Source organism: Lithobates pipiens, unplaced genomic scaffold (assembly GCF_037356315.1).
Source record: "Lithobates pipiens isolate NorthernLeopardFrog02 unplaced genomic scaffold, aLitPip1_a1.2 Scaffold_13, whole genome shotgun sequence".
Taxonomy (NCBI): domain Eukaryota; kingdom Metazoa; phylum Chordata; class Amphibia; order Anura; family Ranidae; genus Lithobates; species Lithobates pipiens.
Window position 1 is genome coordinate 516,120,660 of NW_027507718.1, and position 21,344 is coordinate 516,142,003.

Below are 21,344 nucleotides of genomic sequence, written 5' to 3' on the forward strand. Positions count from 1 at the left end.
TCCACCTACATTTCCTGAACAAACACATTAGAAGACAATTACGTAATCCCTATTGTTCTATCCTAACAGGAAAAGAAGAGTCAATCCCTTGGAAAAATGAACAATTCTTCTCACAGAAACTTCTATACATGGAACTAGAGATTTTTAAAGCCAAAACTATTACTTCTTGTTTTTAAGCAAAACTGAAGTCACTCTTAACCCCAAGCTGTAGAAAAGGCGAACTTTAATCCTTACCCTTCCCAACAGCCACCTCTCGCAGCTGGCACAATCTGAAAATGAAGTCATATTTTTAATGGGGTGGTAGCCGTTCCTTTCTTAACACCAAATCTTGGCAGATGCCTACAAACTTTTATCAGATGTTTCAACGCCTGGGGGGGCGCCTTGTGAAGAAGACTGAACCCAACAGATAATGTTTGTCTATCTTGCATGGCCTTCAATAGGCCATTGGTTTTTTCCCCCCTAATTAACAGTTACCGCTCATTAGTTTCAGGGAACAAGTTTTGGTTGCAGGGTGTCTGTGCTCTATATGCATCAGCACAATGGCAAAAAAAAAAAAAATGGATGTGAGATTGAGTCACTTAATGACTCGAGAGAGCGAACATTCAAATGAGGCCCTTAGGGCTGCGATTACCCGATAGAACAGGAGGGCTGAGCCAGTCTTGGCTTTGTCTGGCAGAACATCACCAGGACCCAGAGCTGAGGAAGTGTCGGAACACCTACGCAGGATGTAGCACGATCGATCAAGATGAGCGTGAAAGTGTGTCAGCGTCGCCGAGGTGACAGGTACAAGAGAAGGCACAGCTCTCAAAGCTCGGGCCAGATTGCCGCATTTAATGAAGGATCTCAGGTTCATTTTTCTTTCCTCGCAGGTAGAAAACAAAAGTGTTTGGGAGCAGCTGACGCCGGGTTGTGTGCCAGCCGCCTGGATATGCCATTGTGCGGCTCTCTGCATATGTGGTGACATGAGATGTAACAAATGGGACTGAAATAGGCTGATTGCTATCTGGGCACGTGCAAGGCTCTGCCGCTAGATTCTGATTAGGAGGAATAATTGAAGAGTAAGTAGGCTTTTTAAAAACACCTTTGCTCTTTCAATACAACTAAGCAAATCAAGCAAGTTTGCAAATATAACATTTTCCCTTTCTCTTCCTGCCCTTTAAGAGCTCAACTTGGAACATAATGGCTTCCTCTGGTTCTAACTTCCTAATCAAGTTTGCTGCAGAAAGCATGTGGCTCTGTTTGCACAGAATTATGCTAAAGAAGACATCCCAGGGTCCCATTATAAATAGTCGGTAAGGCTGAAAAAAGACAATACTCCATCCAGTTCAACCTGTGTAAGTGTATGTGTATCAGTGTCTATAATTATTTCCCATATCCCTGTATGTTGTGTCCTTTAAGATGTACATCTTAAGCCTCGTACACACGATCTGAACCATGTAGTACGTCAGTACATTTGTGTTTATTGGCTGACAATTCCTTGCCGTTTGTATGCAAGACAAAATACAGGCACACGCCTTCGGACAAAAGTCCAAGGTTTTGTCTGTGGAAAATCCGATCGTGTGTACGAGGCTTAAGAGTCTTTTATAAAAAATATTCATACTCCCTGCAGCCACCACCAATTGGGGGAGAGAGTTCCACATCCTTATAGCCCTAACATTGAGGAACCCCTTACACAGTTTAAGGTTAAACCGCTTCTTCTCCAGTCTCATTGTGTGCTCCTGTGTCCTTCAAACTCCCTAGGACTGAATAGTTTAGTTCCTATGCTGGGATCCCTATTGAGATATTTGTGGATTGCTATCATGTCCCCTCTCCACCTGCTTTTGAGCCTAGCTGATGATAGGCTGCCAATGATTAGCTAAGAAAACGCACACAGAAAGTGATGCCAAGGATGCCATCATCATGCAGCTTCTTATCACCCGATCTGCTTAGTGTAGAAAATGTGAATGCTTTTCCCAAAGGTAAAGATGACCACTAACAAAGGAACAATTCTAAGTCTGTTTTTATTACATTTATTTATATTTCTATAGTGCTTTTCTCTCTGGCTCTCCAGTTGGGGGCATATAGCGAGGAAGCCATTTTGGGCACTCTCAGTAGAATATTATTCTGGGGTTGAGTTTATAAAACTGAAGAATGCAAAAACTGGTGCAGCTGTGCATAGTAGCCAATCGCCTTCTAACGTCAGCCTGTTCAATTAAGCTTTGAGAATAATAATAATAAGACAATAAGACCTGGAAGCCGATTGGTTTCTGTGCAGAGCTTCACCAGATTTTGCATGTCCCGGCTTTAGTAAATCAACCCCCCACTGGATCAAATTTTAGACAGTTTGTCTTCAGCGTGTGGAAGGAAAGCAGAATACCCGGAGGAAACCCACGTAAACACAGGGAGAACATGCAAACCCCAGGCAGTGTCCTGGCCTGATCCCTAAAGGAAATCTAGTAATAGCAGACACCTAGAAATAATAATAATAATAATAAAAAAAAAAATATTTTTTATCTTTCAATAAAATTTGGGAAAAACAGAAGCGACAGCGTTACAATATATACTTGTTGAGCACTGTGTAGTGTCGGCTATTGTCAATGGTGGCTTTTCTTGGGCTCGTTTTGATTGCCTTTTGTCATTGCTCGGTCACAGCAAACAAAGTATGTTATCGGAAGATGGAAACAACAGATACTAATCCAGCAAATAAAGCAGCTTGCAGAATTTGCACACAATAATATGAGGCAGCTCCATAAATAGAAGGGATTTCTAATTGGCATGTTGGGCTTGTAACCTATGCCCATTTTTATGCAATCTTTCTTTCTAGTATTTGTAAGACACCTTGAGTGTCTACAATGTACATTAATGGATGGACAATTCTACTAGAGATTTTTTTTACTCCTCAATAACTCAAAGCCATTGAACGTGGAACACAGGATGAGAAAAACCCTAACCGTTTAATACCCAACCTTATACACTTTTGTTTTACAAACTTATACCCGTATCGTAGGTTTTAAAACCTACTTAACCAGATAAAGAGGAGCTTTATTTCAATTATAATATATTTTAAAAAATTTTATCCATTAATACACATTAAAATGTATTTAAATAATAAATAAAAACAGTCTGTTTTTAACCCAATCTAGCATATAAAACACCCATAATTAATGAATAAAAGGATAGAGAGATAAAGTAAAATTATTAAGTAAAATCTGATTTTTAATTTTTAAATTAACGTTAAGTAGATATGTCTTTATTGGAGTAATGTCCCTACAACACTTTATTCACAAAGGTTCCAGTGACTACAGGACATGAAGGCTTAAAGCTCAATTCCAGGTTGGGCAGGCACCCGCTTGGATTAGCACCCCTCCCCTGGAGCTCACCTATTGCATTTATTGAATTCAATTTTTATTAGACATGCCTTTAATAGAGTAACATCCCTACAAAATTTAATTTGGTCATGAAGGTTCAAGTGACTGCTGGACATGAAGGGGTAAAGGCTTAAGGCCTCATGTACACTGGACATTTTTTAACATTTACAGCAGCTGTTTTTGGCTGTAGACGTTTGTTTCTACAGTCATTAAACTCTCCATCATGTTATCTTATGTGTCCATGCACACATAGGCTGTTATCAACAGTTTTGGGCAGTGGCGTTTTTGAGCAGTAAAAAAAATAAAATAAAATAAAAGGTCAATTCCAGGTTGGGCAGGCACCCACTTGGATCACCACCACTTGCCCTTGGAGCACACACTGCATTTTCTAAATTAAGGAAGGGTCTTTGAGTCTAGGGTGGACATCCCAGGAGTTTCACCCCTCATATTTTTTAAATATAATTTTTAGTAGGCATACTTTCTTTGGAGTGATGTCCCCTGATGCACCTCTTTTTCTTCTATAGCAGTCCTCTATCATTCAAAGAATGGGGTTACCCAATAACATCAGCGCTGTACTCTCCCTTAGTCTCCTATGTGATCTAACTGGTCTGGTTACGTGCACCCTGTGGGAGTGTCCTTGACTCCCAGCTCTCACAGGAAGTGGGTTGAACGATGCTGGGTGTCATTCAACCTGAAAGAGTGATGTCCAGGGCTGGAGGAGAACAGTTTGGCTTTAAAACTGTTCTCAAGTTTCCATTTACTTTTAGTAAAAAAATAAATAAAAAAAAGTAATTGTTCTTTATTAAAATATAAATACCACTTTTTTACTCTTTTTTTTTTTTTTCAGATTAAAAACTACTAGAATTTGTTGGGTTAAAAGGAAGGGTAGTAGTGGCATCTTCAAATCTTTTCCCTCTTATTATACTTCCCAGGATCTGGAAGACCTCAGTATAACCAGCCTGCCCATAGATGGATCGAATCTCTGCCGTTCCCTGTTGAACTTAAGGCTTAAGTTCAAGAACCTGACCACAAATTAGCAGGAGGAAAGTTCAAAACTAACCTTATGCCCCATACACATGATTGGATTTTCCGACAACAAATGTTGGATGTGAGCTTGTTGGCGGAAAGTCCGACTGTGTGTATGCTCCATCAAACATTTTTTGTTGGACTTTCCGCAAACAAATGTTGGCTAGCAGGTTCTCAAATTTTCTGCCAACAAATGTTTGTTTTCGGACTTTCCGATTGTGTGTTCACAAGTCCGTCGCACAAAAGTCCACGAATGTAGTGACGTATGTGATATCTCCATTATGGACGCTAGTTTTACAAGACCGAGCGCTTCCGGCTCATACTTGTAAAACTAGCGCTCGTAAAGGAGACATCACGTACGTCTTGTACGGCACTACTTTCGGAATTGTGGGCCAACATTTGTGTGACCGTGTGTATGCAAGACAAGTTGGAGCCAACAACCTTCGAACAAAAATCCATGGTTTTGTTGTCAGAAAGTCCGATCGTGTGTACAGGGCATTAGAAAGTATTATTTTACTGAAAGAGTAGTTGATGCTTGGAACAGACTTTCAGCAGAGGTTGGGGGTTAGTCAACAGTAAATTCAAGTGGTTCTAAAATCTTAAAGTGATTGTAAAGCTTTTATTTATTTTTTCTCTTTAATTTCCATACTTTTTTATTGAAGTATAAGAAGATACAGTTAATATCATAAGTCATCAGCAATGTATAAGTATATACATTTAGACCAGCCTTTCTCAACCTTTTCAACACAGAGCTATTGGCTACTAGCTATTGAACTTCCTTTATCTAGTCCCGTCGTACGTCATTGAACAATCGGACTCTGGTGTGATCGTGTGTAGGTAAGTCCGTTTCAGCTGAACTCCGTCGAAAAGTCAGCCGAAAAGTCCGTCAGAGTTCATTCAGATGGAAAGTCCAGTCGTGTGTACGCGGGATTAAAGCCAGTGGGATGGACTCCACTCCCAGGGATAGGATGGCCAAACTTGCAGATAGGGGGGACATTAATCCCTTGAAATTTGTGAAATTAATCAGAAGATTGCGGGTCCAAAAGGCGTGCATAGCTGGCCATGACCAAAATATGTAAAACAACGTGCCCCTAGCTCCACAAATTCTCCAGCATAATGGGGAGGTCTGATTGTCAAATTTGGACATTCTAAAGGGCATCAAGCACCATCGAAGCAGTATTTTTTGGGTTAATTTCCATAGGTTAACACTCTGTTGCTGCAAAAGGATTTTTTTTTCTCTTTAAAATAACATGTCATACTTACCCTGCTCTGCGCAATGGTATTGCACAAAGCAGCACCGACTCGCTTCTTCCCAGACCACCTCCCTTCTACATATGCACCAGCAATGGCGCCATGGCATTTCTCAATACAGGTTTCCTAATGGTTATTGCAGAGGACTATGCCTGTGTACACCTAAAGTCCCCATTGGAAGCCTGAGGGACAGGGTTGAAAGAGTTACTACAACATGAACAGATAAGATTAATCGAACGTGAACTGCTTCCCGTCCGAGCCATTGTAAAATGAAGGCCAGACGGGAACCCTATTGTTCTGAGAGGACAACATGCCTCGAGTGGCCCCTCTGGGCTGTGCTGCATAGGAATCTGTCACTGGCTGTTTCTATCAGATACAGCCCATGGCTAATCAGTGTACCGGCTTGCTGCCATTACCATGTGATTGCTGTGACCAATCACAGCAGATCACATGACAATTGTAAACAATTAATGGCTTCCTTTCATGCATTTCATTGTGTTCAATTGTGTTGCAAGCTGTGATTGGTCACAGTGATCCCATGGTACAGACAGGCCAACCACAGCCCATTTGTACCATGTGATTAGCTGTGGCCAATCAGAGCTATTCACAACAATACACCCTGAATACACACTTTCATTCAGTAGAAATGTTTGCTTATAGCAGTGAAATTCACTGCTATAAGCAATCATAGTTTGTAAATAAAAGATCAAAAAAATCCTAATCACTTCCCCAGAGTTGTACAGTGTTACTATGTCAAAAGAAAATGTAAAAAATAAATAAAAATTAATTTAAAAAAATAAAAATGTTTTTCTTTGTTTTTTTTACATACCATCACCAGTCAGTGTCCCTGTTCACCGCCACACCAGTCATATGACGCTGCTGTACCGCACTGGTGACAGTATGAAAAAAAAAAAATCTTCATTTTCCAAAAAATTGTGACAAAAAATGACATAAAAAAACTGGCCTTGCCTCTCACTAAATAACGTGGACTGTCTGCTTTCCAAAGGGGTCATTTGGGGGATATTTGTACTGTCCTGACTTTTTTGGGTCTCAAAAAAGGAGATAGTCCATCAGTACATCAGGATTGATCAATTTTCAGATATATACCATAGTTTGTGGACTGTATAACTTTCCTACAGACGTGGTGTATCTGGATTTTGCAAAAGCATTTGACACAGTTCCCCATAAAGGTTTACTGTACAAAATAAGGTCCGTTGGCATAGACCATAGGGTGAGTACATGGATTGAAAACTGGCTACAAGGGTGAGATCAGAGGGTGGTGATAAATGGGGAGTACTCGGAATGGTCAGGGGTGGGTAGTGGGGTCCCCCAGGGATCTGTGCTGGGACCATTTCTGTTTAATTTGTTCTGGACCTGGAGGATGGGGTAAACAGCTCAATCTCTGTATTTGCGGAACGATACTAAGCTAAGCAGGGCAATAACTTCTCCGCAGGATGTGGAAACCTTGCAAGAAGATCTGAACAAATTAATGGGGTGGGCAACTACATGGCAAATGAGGTTCAATGTAGAAAAATGTAAAATAATGCATTTGGGTGGCAAAAATATGAATGCAATCTATACACTGGGGGGAGAACCTCTGGGGGGGATCTAGGATGGAGAAGGACCTGGGGATTCTAGTAGATGATAGGCTCAGCAATGGTATGCAATGCCAAGCTGGTGCTAACAAAGCAAACAGAATATTGGCATTAAAAAGGGGATCAACTCCAGAGATAAAACGATAATTCTCCTGCTCTACAAGACTCTGGTCCGGCCACACCTGGAGTATGCTGTCCAGTGCTGGGCCCCAGTCCTCAGGAAGGATGTACTGAAAATGGAGCGAATACAAAGAAGGGTAACAAAGCTGATAAAGGGTCTGGAGGATATTAGTTATGAGGAAAGGTTGCGGGCACTGAACTTATTCTCTCTGGAGAAGAGACGCTTGAGAGGGGATATGATTATTTAAAAGGTACTTATATAGTGCCGTCAATTTACGCAGCGCTTTACATACATTGTACATTCACATTGGTTCCCACTCTCAAGGAGCTTATAATCTAAGGTCTCTAACTCGCATTCATAAACTGGGGCCAATTTAGACAGAAGCCAGTTAACCTACCAGCATGTCTATGAAGTGTAGGAGGAAACCGAAGTAACCGAAGGAAACCCACACAGGCACAGGGAGAACATGCAAACTCCAGGCAGGTAGTGTTGTGGTTGGGATTCGAACCAGCGACCCTTCTTACCGCTAGGTAAGAGTGCTAACCACTACACCACTGTGATATGATTTCAATTTATAAATACCATACTGGTATATACCCCACAATAGGGATAAAACTTTTTTGTGGAAGGGAGTTTAATAAGACACGTGGCCACTCATTAAAATTAGAAGAAAAGAGGTTTAACCTTAAACTACATAGAGGGTTCTTTACTGTAAGAGCGGAAAGGATGTGGAATTCCCTTCCACAGGTGGTGGTCTAAGCGGTGGGCATCAATAGTTTCAAAAAACAATTAGATAAGCACCTGAACAACCACAACATACATGGATATACAATGTAATACTGACATATAATCACACACATAGGTTGGACTTGATGGACTTGTGTCTTTTTCCATCCTCACCTACTATGTAACTAAATAATAAACAACGCTTTTGGTTATTTTCACCAAAGAAATAAAAGCAGAATAAATTTAGGCTTAAATTTAAAAAGAAAGATTATTTACTTGCAAAATGTTATAAAAGAAACAAAGAAAAACTTTTTTTTTCAAAATGTTCTGCTTTTTTTTTTTTTTTACTTTATTTAGCAAAAAATAAAAATAAAACAGCGGTGATTAAATACCACCAAAATAAAGCTCTATTTGTGTGAAAAAAAAATTATAAAAATTGTATTATATTATTTCATATGGGTACAGTGTTGTACGACAGCGCAATTGTCTTTCAAAGTGTGAGCACGTTGACAGCTAAAAATTGACCTGGGCAGGAAGGGGGTGAAAGTGCCCGGTATTGAAGTGCACTGTTATAAAAAAAAAAGAAATACGCAGGGACCATCGCTGGCCTCCTTCTAAACAATGCTAGTTGCCTGGCTGAATCTGGTTTCTTACTAATCAAAGATCCAGAATAGGCTTGTAGCAAATTAAAGAAAAAGGTCTAAATTCCTTATAGTTATACTGTACATCTTCCAGGTGTGCACAGGGTGCGCTGGGTGTGCCTGGGCACCCCCTAATCAACCTGTGCAATGAAAATATCCCCTACCGAAAGCCCTGAGATTGGGGAATCTCTCCTCCGTCTCTTTCTCTGCTACTTCACCAGAGTCTGTCAATGGGGCTCCTAACAAATTGTAAAAAAAATAAAAATAAATAAAAGAATATTGTAAAAAGAATTAAAAAAAAATTTGTAAAAAATAATAAAATAATAAAACCAAAAAACGACTGACACCAATCTCATCCCTACTGACATCACCCTCTGCTCTACTGACACTGCGTATGTGTATTTGAGATTTGGGGTGCACACCCTAATGCAATAGGCTGCACACACCTATGCAGGTGAGTGACTCAAAGCACTGAAGCCAAAGTATAGAGGTCAGGCAACCGTTTTTTTCTCAGTAGAAGTGAAGCCTATATATTTTTTTCCAAGAAGAGTTCTTAAATCAATGCTGCTTTGTTAACTGCTCAAGGACCAGCCTCCGCAGTTGTACTGCAGCAACGTGGCTGGTTCCCGCAAAGCGCCGCCATTGTACGTCGGCTCGTTCATGGCGATTTGTGGGCACGCACGCGCCCACTTCCTAGCGGGGGGGAGCCAATCAGTGGGTGGGGCGGACTCAATGTCCGCCGGTCACCCGCAATCATTCCCCGCAGTGACAGAACGGGGATCTGCTTGTGTAAACAAAGCAGATCGCCATTCTGACAGGGGAGATCACACAGATCCTGTCTTTCTGCTAAGCAGGAAGACGGATCTGTGCGTTTCCCCCAGTCACACCGTCCCCCATACAGTTAGTAAAAAGGGGACACATTTAACCCCCTTGATCGCTCCTAGTGTTAACCCCTTCTCTGTCAGTGTCATTAGTACAGTGACAGTGCATATTTTTAGCACTGATTACTGTAGTAATGTCACTGGTTTAAAAAAAAGTGTCAAAAATGTCAGTTAGGTGTCCGATCTGTCTGCCGCAATGTCACAGTCCCACTAAAAATCACTGATCGCCACCATTACTAATAAAAATAATAATAAAAATACCATAAATCTTTCCCCTATTTTGAAGACGCTATAAAACTTTTGCGCAAACCAATCAATATACGCTTATTGCGATTTTTTTTACCAAAAATATGTAGAAGAATACATATTGGCCTAAACTGATAAAGAAATCATTTTTTTTTTTGGATATTTATTATAGCAAGAAGTAAAAAATATAGTTTTTTTTCTTCAAAATTGTAGCTCTTTTGTTTATAGCGCAAAAAAAAAAAAAAACAAAAAAAAACGCAGAGGTGATCAAATACCACTAAAAGAAAGCCGTATTTGTAGGAAAAAAAAGGACGTCAATTTTGTTTGGGTACAACATCGCACGACCGCGCAATTGTCAGTTAAAGCGACGCAAGTGCCGTATCGCAAAAAATGACCTGGTCATAAAGGGGGTAAATCTTCCGGTCCTTAAGTGTTTAAAGAAGGGTTCCACTAAGTATTCAAATACATTTTAACATTACCTTTATCACATTTACTTTGCTCAAGCACCGTGTATTACCGTATTATCAATTGCTATTTTTAAATAAAATACAGTTTTTTATCTTTTTTCAGCTTTCACAGTGCTGCTGATCTCCTGCAGCCTCCTAAAGCCACTTCCTGTCTACATGCATGGACTCCAGAGCGGGATGCACATCATTGTTCTGGACCAGCTTCCTCACAGTGACTACGCTTGTCCTCATCCACTTGTAGTCTCCTCCAGGGATGTATGTGACAGGGTGGGCAGACAAATGGAAGAAAGCGGGCACTGCTCCGAAGCTCTCTCTGTTATTGTATTCCGGTATCAGATGGAGCTTCCTCATGCTCCCTATACATCACTGACAGCAAAAATAAAGGCTGCATTTTGATGATCTCACATTCAATAAAACTTTATTATCCTGGAGAACATGCAGAAGGAAACCCCACCTGGGACCTCCCTGAGCTGACGCATTTCACCCTAGGCTTAATCACAGATTAAAGTAGGCATGTGCACTGACAAAGAAAATGTGTTCGTTTTCGTTTCATTAGTTTTTTTCGGAAAATTAAAAAATTAGGAAATTTCCGAATTTTCAAATTTCCGTTTTTAATTTTTTTTTTTCGGATTTCCAAATTTTCGAATATCCGAATTTTCAAATCTCAGAATTTCCAATTTCCTAAATTTTCGGAATTTGAAAATTCATAAATTCAGATATTTGAAAATCTTAAAAAAAGAGAGAAAATCAGTAAAATTCGAAATAATAACTAATAATTAACTAATATATTATAGGTATTGGAATTTCCTTTCAAATTTAACGAATACAAATTCATCTGAAGTTACGAATTATCAGAAATAACGGATGACGCATCTGAACAAATGGAATGGAACAAATTAATAATAAATAATAATAAAAAGGTTTTATTATTATTATTGTTATTTATTATTATTAGATCATTACATTCCATTCCGTTAGATACGGCATTCGTTATTTCAGATAATTCGTCATTTTGTACTCGTTAAGTTCACTAACAGCCAAATTTGAAAGGAAATTCCAATACCTATAATTTAACCGCTTCAGCACTTTTTGCGATTCACAACTGCGTCGTTTTAACTGACAATTGCGCGGTCGTGCAACGTGGCTCCCAAACAAAATTGACGTCTTTTTTTCCCCCCACAAATGGAGCTTTCTTTTGGTGGTATTTGATCACCACTGCGCTTTTTATTTTTTGCACTATAAACAAAAAAAGAATGTAAATTTTGAAAAAAATGCATTATTTTTTACTTTTTGCTATAATAAATATCCCCCAAAAATATATAAAAAAACTATTTTTTTCCTCAGTTTGGGCTGATACGTACTCTTCTACATACTTTTGGTAAAAAAAAATAAAAAAAAATCGCTATAAGCGTATAAGTTATAGCGTCTACAAAATAGGGGATAGCTTTATGGCATTTTTATTATTATTTTTTTATTTTTTTTTACTAGTAATGGCGGCGATCTGCAATTTTTATTGTGACTGCGACATTATGGCGGACACATCGGACACTTTTGACACTATTTTGGGACCATTGTCATTTATACAGCGGTCACTGCTATAAAAATGCACTGATTACTGTAAAAATGTCACTAGCAGTGAAGCGGAGGGGGCGATCAAGGGGTTGTGTTCCCTAGTGTGTGTTCTAACTGTAGGTGGATGGGACTGACTAGGAGATATGACAGATCGCTGTTCATACTTTGTATGAACAGACGATCTGTCACTTCTCCCCTCAGACAACCGGGATTGCTGTGTTTACACACACAGATCTCGGTTCTCGCCGTGTTACGAGCGGTCGCGGGTGCCCAGCGGTCATCGAGACCGCCGGGCACTCGCATCGGCTCTGGGCACACCCCTAGTGGCCACCAGAAGGAGCGACGTAACATAAGGCCGATTCGCCTGCCCGTGCCATTCTGCCGCAGTACAATCACGGCGGCTGGTCGGCATGCGATTAAATGAAAATCGTTCGTTCTGTTCCCGTACAGGAACAAAAATTGGAGTTTTTCCCTTATCAGCTGTCAAAAGTTGTGAACAGACTACACGAAAACCATATGAAAATTTTTTGGATGAAAAAAATGTGTGTGTACGAGCCTTCAGAGTAGGCTTTGCAGTACTGGCTGCATCACTATAAGGGTCCTGCTGGAGTGAGGAATAAGAGAAGAAGATTACAGTTTTTTCACCCATCCCTATCCATCCCTAAGCAAAACTTCACCCAGAAGACAATGTTCAATTTCTCTTCTGACACCCCCCTCCCCCAGTTCACATTTTGAATATTTTTTTTTCTTTTGTTTTGGGGAGCAGGTAACTGGTTTTGACACGTACTAGCTCGCACTTCTGCCCGGGGAGAATTTCTGTACTTGACAAATATGCTGCAGAAATCTCCCTCCACTGAGTCTGGCTGCAGCCATTTCAACTGTGGGCAGCTGAAGTCCCTGCCTGTTTACTTCCTGGATTTATACAGCGGCACACCTCCAGCTCTGCAGCTCTCATTGGTCCTCTTATGACTCACCCTCCCTCCCTTCCTGGCAAATTCTCATGAGACGGAGGGCTGTACATGATGTCATAAGCCTAGGCTCACGACCAGACAAGAAACAGGAAGTGGGCTGTAGAAGGGATTTACTGGCAGGAAAAAAATGTTTTACTATCCAAAGATAAAACAACAACAAGGGCAGAAGATTTAATAAATGGAAAGATAAAAAAAAATGACTGAAGTTCTGCTTTAAAATGATTATTTTGGGGGAGAGGAGAGGACGGAAGAACTTCTTTAATGTTCAGTTAACTCTTGCAGTGCAGGAAGGGTAGATTTTTTTTGTTGCGCCTGGAGCTGGGCTTTAATTTGTTGTGGGTTATGCAGCAGCCCAGTTAGGAGACAGTTATCACCACATAACAGGGGGGTGCCTGAACAAAGAACCTTCATGGGAGAATTATTATAATATATTTGTAGTATTTTTTTAATGAAAGCTGCAGAAAAAGTGGACTTCAATGTGTAGCCACTGTACATATGCATCTACAATGAGGTCCAGGGCCGGTGCTACCACTAGGCAAACTAGGCAGCTGCCTAGGGTGCACTGCTTCCTGGGGCACCCGGCCGCTGGTGTTCCTACTCTCTGCAGCAAGCAACTAAGTCTCAGAATCAGCAGGCAGCCACCACTCCATTCGCACATAGTGTCAGAGGCGCAGGGGCGGCAGAAGACGGTGTCTGTGTTCCGACTCCCAAATGAATGAAAGCAAGCAAATATTCATTGATGGGCACTGGTAGGCTGCATTGATGGGCGCTGGTGAGGCTGCATTTGATTGGCACTGGTGAGGCTGCATTGATTGGCACTGGTGAAGCTGCATTGATGGGCACTGGTGAGGCTGCATTTGATGGGCGCTGGTGAGGTTTCATTTGACGGGCGCTGGTGAGGTTTCATTTGACGGGCGCTGGTGAGGTTTCATTTGACGGGCACTGGTGAGGTTTCATTTGACGGGCACTGGTGAGGTTTCATTTGACGGGCGCTGGTGAGGCTGCATTGATGGGCGCTGGGGAGGCTGCCTTGATGGGCGCTGGGGAGGCTGCTGCATTTGACGGGCACTGGTGAGGTTTCATTTGACGGGCACTGGTGAGGTTTCATTTGACGGGCGCTGGTGAGGCTGCATTGATGGGCGCTGGGGAGGCTGCTGCATTTGATGGGCACTGGGGAGGCTGAGGACGGTGTGTGTTCCGACTACCAAATGAATGAAAGCAAGCAAACATTCATTGATGGGCGCTGGTGAGGCTGCATTTGATGGGCTCTGGGGAGGCTGCGTTTGAGGGGCGCTGGGGAGGCTGCGTTTGAGGGGCCCTGGTGAGGCTGCGTTTGATGGGCGCTGGTGAGGCTGCGTTTGATGGGCGCTGGTGAGGTTGATTTTGATGGGCGCTGGTGAGGCTGCATTTGATGGGCGCTGGTGAGGCTGCATTTGATGGGCGCTGGTGAGGCTGCATCGATGGGTGCTGATGAGGCTGCATCGATGGGTGCTGATGAGGCTGCATTGATGGGCGCTGATGAGGCTACATTTAATGGTGCTGGTGGCACTTCATTAAAAAGGTGGGGTATACATGGGCAGGGCAAAGGGGGTGGAGTCGGGGGGGCGGCAAAATGGGGTTTCGCCTAGGGCAGGGGTCTTCAAACTACGGCCCTCCAGTTGTTCAGGAACTACAATTCCCATCATGCCTAGTCATATCTGTGAATGTCAGAGTTTTACAATGTCTCATGGGACGTGTATTTCCACAACAGCTGGAGGGCCGTAGTTTGAAGATCCCTGGCCTAGGGTGTCAAAAATCCTTGCCTCCAGCCCTTCTAAAGTCATGTACTAAGAGTCACTCACAGATACTGATTGGGAGCAAGGGAACCGGTTCCCGATTATCTGACTGCCATTAGTCGGTTACTGTGGTCACGTGATCAAGACGCGGTTCTGACTCCCGACAATATAGGTCTGCTAATGGGTGGCTGGCAGCCATCAGGAAGGGGGATAAAGAAGACTGAAACCAGTTTCTGAAATCACATTAACATATTAAAGGTTATATGAGATTTTAGTGAACTTTAAGTGCTTATACTTGAACCACATTATAGCTACATAGCAACCTTTTAAAGCGTAAGGGCTCAGCATGGCTTTAACAGTCATACAAATGAGAAGCATTTAAATAAAAAAATCTGAACCTGTATATGACTCCTACTCAGCATGTCTCTGAATCCGATGTTGGAAACCAATATAAAATAAAGTAGAAGGTGATAAAGACGTTCCTTGCCGGAGTCACTGGCCCGTTCTTGTCATTGTCCATTAAAGTGTCCTGAAAGTACAGCTTAATCTCCCCATCCGCGCTCAGCTGCCTCCGCTGTAATTAAAGCCCTGTTGGTCTTCCCACAATCACCGAAGCCCAACAAAAGTAATCGAGAAAAAAAAACCACAGGCGTGAAACAGAGAACCAATTTAAAATTAACAGCGGATAGCGTGAGACATCCCGGGGAGTGGTAACGAAGAAGTCCGGTCCACATTACAATGGATGGAGCATCCTAATTAAGAGAAGATATGACTTCATTTAAAAGAAGAGAAGGGGTGAGCCTCCCCCCTCAATTAATCAAAGAAGGTGCCATTTCTTAATTGGACATGTGATTCCGAGACTAGAATGTTCAGCAGAAAATGATTTATAATTAGAAGAGCTGGTCAGTATTATTCCATGGAGACAATGTGGATTTCAGCCAGGGGAACACTAACTGTAGGAGAAGAACGAGAAGAGCCAGTCTGGTATATGGTCATTCTAGAAAGGCACAAAATGGACTTTCACTGTCCTATTCTGGTTCCTTCTCAGCAACATAGCTCTCTACTCTGCTCCTTCCTCAACCGCTACTCTCTCTACTCCGCTCCTTCCTCCACCACATAGCTCTCTACTCCGCTCCTTCCTCCACCACATAGCTCTCTACTCCGCTCCTTCCTCCACCACATAGCTCTCTACTCTGCTCCTTCCTCAGTCACTACTCTCTCTATTCCGCCCCTTCCTCCACCACATAGCTTTCCACTTCACTCCATCAACCACATAGCTTTCTCCTCCACTCCTTCCTCAGCCACTACTCTCTCTACTCCGCTCCTTCCTCAGCCACTACTCTCTCTACTCCGCTCCTTCCTCAGCCACTACTCTCTCTACTCCGCTCCTTCCTCAGCCACTACTCTCTCTACTCCGCTCCTTCCTCAGCCACTACTCTCTCTACTCCGCTCCTTCCTCAACCACTACTCTCTCTACTCCGCTCCTTCCTCAGCCACTACTCTCTCTACTCCGCTCCTTCCTCAGCCACTACTCTCTCTACTCCGCTCCTTCCTCAGCCACTACTCTCTCTACTCCGCTCCTTCCTCAGCCAATACTCTCTCTACTCCGCTCCTTCCTCAGCCAATACTCTCTCTACTCCGCCCCTTCCTCTTTTTTTTTTTAACAAATATTTTTATTTATTTAAAAAAAAAATAAAAATAAAGAACAGTCCTACATTAACCACCTTCAGACCGGACCATTTTGCTGGTAAATGACCAGAGGTCTTTTTACAATTTGGCACTGCGCTGCTTTAACTGGTAATTGCGCAGTCATGCAATGTTGTACCCAAACAAAATTTGCGTCCTTTTCTTCCCACAAATAGAGCTTTCTTTTGATGGTATTTGATTGCCTCTGCAATTTTTATTTTTTGCGATATAAACGTAAAAAGACCGCAAATTTTGAAAAAAAATGATATTTTCTACTTTTTGTTATTAGAAAAATCCAATAAACTCAATTTTAGTCATACATTTAGGCCAAAATGTATTCAGCCACATGTCTTTGGTAAAAAAAAAGTCAATAATTGTATATTTATTGGTTTGCGCAAAAGTTGTCACATCTACAAACTAAGGTACGTTTTCTGGAATTTACGCAGCTTTTAGTTTACGACTGCCTATCTCATTTCTTGAGGTGCTAAAATGGCAGGGCAGTACAAAACCCCCCCAAATGACCCCATTTTAGAAAGTAGACACCCTAAGGAAATTGATAAGAGGCATGTTGAGCCCATTGAATATTTTTTTTTTTTGCCTCAAGCGATTGAATAATGACAAAAAATAATTTTTTATTTTTTTTTTACACAAAGTTGTCACTAAATGATATATTGCTCACACATGCTATGGGCTTATGTGAAATGACACCCCAAAATAAATTCTGCTGCTTCTCCTGAGTACGGGGATACCACATATGTGGGACTTTTTGGGAGCCTAGCCGCGTACGGGGCCCCGAAAACCAAGAACCGCCTTCAGGTTTTCTAAGGGCGTAAATATTTGACTTCACTCCTCACTACCTATTACAGTTTTGAAGGCCATAAAATGCCAAGATGGCACAAAACCCCCACAAATGACCCCATTTTAGAAAGTAGACACCCCAAGCTATTTGCTGAGAGGCATGTTGAGTCCATGGAATATTTTATATTTTGCCACAAGTTGCGGGAAAATTACAAACTTCTTTTTTTTTTTTTTTTCACAAAGTTGTCACTAAATGATATATTGCTCACGCATGCCATGGGCATATGTGAAATGACACCCCAAAATAAATTCTGCTGCTTCTCCTGAGTACGGGGATACCACATATGTGGGACTTTTTGGGAGCCTAGCCGCGTACGGGGCCCCGAAAACCAAGCACTGCCTTCAGGATTTCTAAGGGCGTTACAGTTTTGAAGGCCATAAAATGCCAAGATGGCACAAACCCCCCCCAAATGACCCCATTTTGGAAAGTAGACACCCCTAAATTTAGGGGTACACTAGTGAGACTAGGTAATAAATGGCGGGTGCCCTGAAACTTTAAAAAAAATAACTAACCAACCAGCGTCACCTGTAACAGTTATATGGTGATCACTGGTGAAAGGGTTAACTAGGGGGCAATCAGGGGGCTTTATGCGGTAGTATATGGGGGTCCCTGGCGCTATAAAAAGCTGCGGCGAACCTAAATACCTAACTGCCTAACTAGCGTCACCTGTGACACTAATACAGCGATCAGAAAAACGATTGCTTATTAGGCTGGGTTCACACTGGAGCGATGTGGGAACGCCACGAATGCGCGGCGGGTTCCCGCATCACATGCCTCCCGGCGGCAGTTCACACTGCCCTATGCGAACTGCTGGGAGTGTCAGTGAAATGTTAATGACACCCCCAGATCAGTTCGCATATCGCAGTGCGATCTGCAAACTCGGATCGCATGGTGTGAACACCCATGCGATCCGATTCTGCTGCGGACCAAAAAAAGGGTCCCGTGCGAGTTTGCGGCGGGTGCGACACGAATTCAGCCATACTATCTGTATGGCTGAACTCGAATCGCACAGAGATCGGATGTGATTTGCACTGCAGTGCGGTGCGAATCACATCCGTTCTCATAAACCGCTGCAATGTGAACCCAGCCTTAGTGACACTGGCGACGGGGGTGATCACGGGGTTAAACCTTTATTGGGGGGGTTAGGGGGGTACCTTAGAACTAAAGGGGGCTAACCCTAACTGCCCTAACAGTTATTACAGTCACAAATGACACCCGCCGGGTGATCAGGGGGTTAAACCTTTATTAGGTAATAAATGGCGGGTGCCCTGAAACTATAAAAAAATAACTAACCAACCAGCGTCACCTGTAACAGTTATATGGTGATCACTGGTGAAAGGGTTTACTAGGGGGCAATCAGGGGGCTTTATGCGGTAGTATATGGGGGTCCCTGGCGCTATAAAAAGCTGCGGCGAACCTAAATACCTACCTGCCTAACTAGCGTCACCTGTGACACTAATACAGCGATCAGAAAAATGATCGCTTATTAGGCTGGGTTCACACTGGAGCGATGCGGGAACGCTACAAATCCGTGGCGGGTTCCCGCATCACATGCCTCCCGGCGGCAGTTCACACTGCCCTATGCGAACTGCTGGGAGTGTCAGTGAAATGTTAATGACACCCCCAGATCAGTTCGCATATCGCAGTGCGATCTGCAAACTCGGATCGCATGGTGTGAACACCCATGCGATCCGATTCTGCTGCGGGCCAAAAAAAGGGTCCCGTGCGAATTTGCGGCGGGTGCGACACGAATTCAGCCATACTATCTGTATGGCTGAACTCGAATCGCACAGAGATCGGATGTGATTTGCACTGCAGTGCGGTGCGAATCACATTCGTTCTCATAAACCGCTGCAATGTGAACCCAGCCTTAGTGACACTGGCGACGGGGGGTGATTACGGGGTTAAACCTTTATTGGGGGGGTTAGGGGGGCACATTAGAACTAAAGGGGGCTAACCCTAACTGCCCTAACAGTTATTACAGTCACAAATGACACCAATGCAAAAAAAAATAAAAAATAAGCAATTGGTGTCACTGTGACTGGGGGGGCAGGGGTAATTGGGGGGTGATCGGGGGGTAAAGGGGGGGTGTGAGTGTGCCTGGCATGTTCTACTGTGTAGTGTAGTGCTTGTGCAACTCACCGATGCTCTCTCCTCGGTGCCGGAACGAAAAATACCGACACGGAGGAGAGAATACATCACTTCCTCTCCTGTGTTTACATTACAGGAGAGGAAGTGATGTCACCGGACATTTTCAATCGTCGGGAGCGATCGCGAGGGGGTGGCCATGAATGAATGGCCGTCCCCTCGTCCGGGATCGCTCCCGAACGAATACCGACCGCCGCAGGCACCGGGCGGGGGCCCGATCGGGCCCCCGACCCGCGGGCAGGCAAGGACGTACATGTAAGCCCTTATGCCTGCCCGTGCCATTCTGTCGACGTACATCGGCGTGCGCGGGTCGGCAAGTGGTTAACAGGGTACAAAAATAAAATGTGCAGACAGATATCCAAATTGCAGCAGATATTCATCACAGTCATTTCCTAGTATTTTGTAGAGTCACTAGTCATTACATTACAGATAACAGACATTACCCGAGACCTGCCTCCTCAATACAAGAACCACATAAGATAACAAGAAAGGATCCCACCCCCCTGGCCTAATCAATGGTCAAATGCTTCGCCTCAACCCATGCCGCCTAGATCTTCCCAAATCTCTTGGGGCAGTTCCTGCCTAGATATGCGAGTTTGTATAGCGGCAGAGCCGCAATTACCAGGGACTGCCACAATTGTCTAGTAGGAGGGAGAGGTTGATTCCATTGCAGTAGTATCGCTTTCCTCGCGTATAGTGTGGTGTAGAAAATAAACAGTTTCTTCCCCCAGGAGATTTCCAAAAAATCGCAGATACCCAGCAGGAGAGGTATTGGGCTAAGTGGGATCGTAAGCTCCCCCACAGCATTAATGTCAGCCAGGACGTCTTTCCAGAATACCACTACCCCGGGGCAGGACCACACTGTGTGAAAAAAGTCAGCATCGTCTTCGTTGCATCCAGGGCAGGTAGTCAGTCGGTCAGGGTAAATCCTTGCCAGGCGTGCCGGCGAAAAGTATGCCCGGTGAAGGAACTTCAATTGTATATACCTGTTCCTTGCCGAAATCGCCAGGGTCAGGTATTGCTGTATACCCTCCTCCCAGTCCTCTTCAGTAAGTTCTGGAATGTCACTGTGCCAGAGCTCAAACAAATGGGAGATCCTAGTCTTGTCATGTATGGCCAGCGCGTTATATATAGTAGACATTGTGCGCAAAAATGGGGCAGACGGGGGTTCCCCCAAAGGGGGGTCCTTGGGGCCCACACCCCTGGGCCCACCAGCTGTTTGTTTACCAATTCCCATACCTTAAGAGTCATGCGCATCGGAAGAGTTATCCCGGGGTTGGATCGGGGTCCCCTATGGATTAAGTTCCTTAATTCCGCATAAGAGCCCAACAACGCCGCCTCCAACAAGGATGCAGGGTTGGTTGGGCCCTCAGAGAGCCACCATTTAATAGTCACTAGGACATGCCGCCCAGTAATACTTCAAGAAACAGGGTAATGCCAGACCTCCGTGCACAAGGGGCAGTTGGAGGGTTGTTCTAGCTATTCTAGGGAGTTTACCATTCCAAACGAAGGACGAGATAATACCGTCTAGTTGCTTAAAGAATCTAATTGGGATATGGACTGGGGTCTGGCGGAAGAGGTAGGTAAACTTAGGGAGAACCGACATTTTGATTAAATTGACCCATCCCACAGGTGAAAGCGGCAGGGATCTCCACACATTACACTTCTGGGCTAGCTGGGTGACCACTGGACTCAGGTTAAGAGTAATAAACTGTTTCAGGTCTCTGTGTATTTCCACACCCAGATACCTAAATTGAGAAACCCTCTGCAGTTGCCCATCCACCTGGGGATTGCCAGCACCATCATGTAGTGGAAATAAAGTTGATTTCGCCCAATTTATTTGTATGCCCGAGAACTGTCCAAACTTGTCAATAATCTGCAATGCTGCTTTTAGAGAGGCTCCGTCATCTCTGAGATACAACAAGGTATCATCAGCATATAACGAAACCTTTTCCTGCAAAGGGCCCCTGACAATGCCCCGAACCTCATGGGAGGAACGGAGCAAAGCCGCCATAGGTTCAATTGCCAGGGC

The 21,344-nt window shown here is 43.4% G+C and overlaps 1 protein-coding gene and 1 long non-coding RNA gene across 2 annotated transcripts in view; one reads left to right on the forward strand and one right to left on the reverse strand.

The window, feature by feature from the left end:
• SFXN5 (sideroflexin 5) overlaps window positions 1–21,344 on the reverse strand; it is a 447,465-nt gene that overhangs the window by 140,631 nt on the left and 285,490 nt on the right. The window lies entirely within an intron of this gene.
• LOC143976205 (uncharacterized) lies at window positions 670–10,820 on the forward strand. The gene is made up of 4 exons (XR_013272562.1): window positions 670–783; window positions 870–1,058; window positions 1,162–1,292; window positions 10,405–10,820. It is a non-coding gene; the product is annotated as an uncharacterized LOC143976205 (long non-coding RNA).